General features: G+C 38.8%; 1 long non-coding RNA gene across 1 annotated transcript; it reads left to right on the forward strand.

Moving 5' to 3' along the window:
* Nucleotides 1-236: 236 nt before the first annotated feature.
* LOC105027602 lies at nt 237-3,985 on the forward strand. The gene is made up of 3 exons (XR_829307.4): nt 237-552; nt 684-815; nt 2,619-3,985. It is a non-coding gene; the product is annotated as an uncharacterized LOC105027602 (long non-coding RNA).

Consider the following 3,985-nt stretch of genomic DNA (forward strand, 5'->3'; position numbering starts at 1 on the left):
CCAGTGCAGCTGAGATAAATCAGAGCTTTTATCCAATCAGATTTTCCACATGTGCTGTCTCCGGGTGAAAATTTATCCGGAGGCCTATAGAATTTCGAGTTAATCCCATCTTCTGTTGAAGCAAATGGGGAGGAGGTTGTTGATTGTCATATTCTTCAACCAATCCAATTTCGAGTTCTCCCTTATGAGCCCGTTATTTGGCACGTAGCAGTCTTCTAGCTTGCCCAGTTGCCTACGTGTGGATTTTTCAAGTGGTGTGATCAGAGAGCAAGCTACTTAACTGAGGTAAAACTAGTTAGCACGTAATGAACATCTAAGATTTTCTTTTGAGAAGTTGAGAACATCGAAAGACTTTCTTTCGAGAAGTTGATAATTTTTGATGTAGTGCTTTCCATTAGAGTTTTTGTTTAGACTTGTACTGAGCCCTTTAGTATTTTTTGCACGGTGGAGCAGAAGAAATGCACTTTGTGGCGGATTTACTGCCAACGCCTTTTTCGAGAAAACATGAAAATTGTGAGGGTCGACCAAACCCCCAACTAGCAACCGTTCAGGGTAAGGATGTATATGTAGTGCTTTCTGTTAGATTTTTTTGTTTAGATTTGTACTAAGTTTCTTAACGCACAATGGAGGAGATTAATTGGATTTGGTGGAGAAATAACTTTTTTTTTATTTTTTGAGAAAAGCTGGAAATTGCGAGGAACCAACCCCCACACCTAGCAGCCCTGTCCCAGACAGGGAAATGATTTGTGTGGCGCTTTCAATCGATCCTGCACGAAAAGTACACCTGTCTTACAGTGTGAAGGAACAAGGTTTTTGTGAGTACATTCTTGTTTCTTTGGTACCTGTAATGTCACTGATTTGCGATGTATATTTGTTATGCTGTGTCCAGTCATACTGCATAATGGTACTGTTCATCCTTGATGGTTTAATTCGCCATGTTCATATTTCTGTAATTACTATTGTTGTAAGCCTCTTGTTAAATCGCTTTATTCCACTGTCACTGTGAATATGGGATGATTACGTGGGATGACAATAGCCCAATATCCCATAGGATTAAGGCTGATTCATGCTTCAATGTCAAATGCGTCTGTATAGGATCCTCGGAGAGTGCATATAGCCGCACAGGCCCGCGCACCAGTACAAAAATATAGTAGCGAGTAGCTACGCAGAACCGCACAAACTGATTGGTTGGATGACGGAGGGAGGGTTTTACACAGAGTACCCGCCAAGTTTGACTTCGTGTATCAATAAAGACGAAGCAACAATGGAGTCTGGAGGCATGGCTCAAATCGAGGAACTTTTGATAGTAGAAGGTCTGGGTTAAGAGGCAGAAACTTTCCATAAAAGGTGGAAGCCGATGAGGGACAGCTATGTAAGAATAATGAAGAAATTGAAGAGTAAAAGTGGAGATGCAGGAGGGGAAAAAAAGCACCTCAGTTTTATATAATGCTTTCTTGGCTGTCCAGGCACACAAAACACAGGGAAACTCAAATTTTGGCAAGGTAAGTTCAGTTTTTTCCATTGGCAAATCCAATGTTGATTACTTTTACAACAAAGTTGGCTAACTGGCCAGTAAAGATTAAAGATTCATATTAGCAACACAGGAAACAAAAACGAAACTTAGTTGACGTTTTTCTCAATACACTTGATTTATCCCTATGGACTGGGAGTAAATACATTTTTTTTTCACTTTGTCTGAGAAACTAAACTCCAAGCTTATTTTCTACTGCAAGTTTAGTGTATACTCCAGTGATTCTGTTGCGTTCATTTTACCAGTTGGTTGTTTGCATGGCTGCGTTAATTTGCTAACTACTCAGTTAAATGTAGTTATATTTAGATGTAGGTCAAGGTCAAGGATACTTTATTGTCCCCGAGGGGCAATTATTTGTACAGCCAGCAGAAAAAAACACAAAAACACAACACACATACACCATAGTATAGAAGCACACATAATCTCTAAGCCTCTAAAACACACTATTTAGAAAACAATACAATAAAAACATCTTAAAACAGTTCTGACAATTTGTTTAAAATTGAGATAGAAGTCGGGATAAGAGAGTTTCTAAATCTATTGGACCTGCATCTGTAGCTATCAATATTGCTGCCACAATTGTATCTTTAGAAACATATTCGTTTTATGTAAAGCATGTTTGGCTAGCTAGCATTAATAGTACTATTTTGCCATGCTAGCTAGTTGTTCATCCAACATTTAATGCTAAGTAAATGTGTCGACGTGATTTTTCTTCAGGTGAGTAAATAGTTTTAGCCCAAAGTTAAAGGGGGAGCAGGGACAAGTGTCAGGCAACTTTAAAGTTGAATTAAATTATGTATTTACTTTAACCTGAATAACCTTATTAGGTGAAGATGATTATTACCATCTCTTAAAGGTTATACTTTGTGTTTTTATAAGTTTATGCAGAGAGAAGAGAGAATGATAAAATACAAATATTACTTTTATATGACAACAGTGATATTGTGGCACACGTTTAAGATTACTTGAAAGCAGGCATATGCCTGTTTATTCTCAGTAGCCATGTACTTCAAGCTTATGTTATGTCCTCCCTCCCCCCTTCAGGTTGAGTAGCCCTGTTGAATAGTAAAATATGTTGTCATTGGAGATGGAGTACACCAGCAGCTCATCAATCCTACAGTCATCTGAATCTGACCTGGACTCAAATGTAACTTTACCTGCTACATCAGTTGATCCCAAGGCTGAGAACAGACAACTATTAGAACCTTCCACGTCTAATTACCAAAGACCTGTCCACCAAAAACAACCTAGGAGTCTCTCCAGGTACATCCTGCCTCGACTCGTCTTCATCCACCTAGAGAGCACCAAAGAAAATTAAGAAGAAAAATTTAACCTTCTGGATCAGTGCAGAAAAGAGGGAAGAGAGACATGCAATGCTCACTTTGAGTTCGATGACGATGTGGCAAGATTTTGTCACACCTTCGGTCAACTGATCCGTGAACAGCCACAACATAAAAGGTCTAGCCAAGTTCAAAATCCATCAGCTTTTATTTGAGATGGGGAAAGTGCTGAAGACAGTGTTTGAACACACCCTGATGTGGCTAATGTAATTTTTTTTCAGAGTGATTAAATTACTTTAGTTTGTGATTTGAGTCAAAATAATTTGCACACTTCATGGATGTTGACATTTTGAGTAATTTGAATCAATATTGTTTAATTTTATTTATTCTTTGATTTAAAATGCGGAGAAAGTTCATGTTTGAACAAAATACTTGAGTGCACTTTCTCTGCATTTTAAATAAGTTCTATGCAGTCCGCTCTTTTCACTGTTTGCAATACTTTGTTACACTTATAATTGTACATACAAATATTTAACAAAATAAAGAGTTAAAAAAAAATATATAGTTCATATAGAGTTCAGTAGGCCAGCCCTCAGCACCATATCCTGCCATGGCACATGAAAAACCTCATTGCAGGTCATTGCAGAATCCAACAGCAGCCCGAGAGGCTCTCCCTGCATTAGCCAAGGTGCCTCCCTCTGTGACGTGTCTTCTCCACTCCCTGGCTGTGCCTCGCCATTGTTCAAAAGAGTCTTTGAAACTAGGTGGTATATACTTAGTTGCAGGTGTGTTGGCAGCATCTGTATAGGCCAGATAGTTGTGCAGTACAGCACAGGCCTTCACAACATGTACATTTGTCTGGTAGGAATTCCGACAGTCTGCCTAGAATTGTCCACCTTGTGACCGTCATACTAAATTAGTTCTCAATCACACGTCTGGCACGTGAATGTTGATTGGTGTAGGCCCTCTTGCTTTTGTTCAGGTTGGCACCTGGTAAAGCAGAATATACATTGACATTTTAAAAAACAAAAACCCCACTGACTAACTGCACTGTTGTACTGTACTTGTACTGTTCATTTACAAAGTGTAATCTATTATCAGTAAACAAGTACAGTACAAAGAAATGCAGTTTGCGTCTAACCAGAAGTGCAAATGGAGGGCAAACTATTTACAA

This window comes from Esox lucius, chromosome 21, assembly GCF_011004845.1.
Source record: "Esox lucius isolate fEsoLuc1 chromosome 21, fEsoLuc1.pri, whole genome shotgun sequence".
Classification (NCBI taxonomy): Eukaryota; Metazoa; Chordata; class Actinopteri; order Esociformes; family Esocidae; genus Esox; species Esox lucius.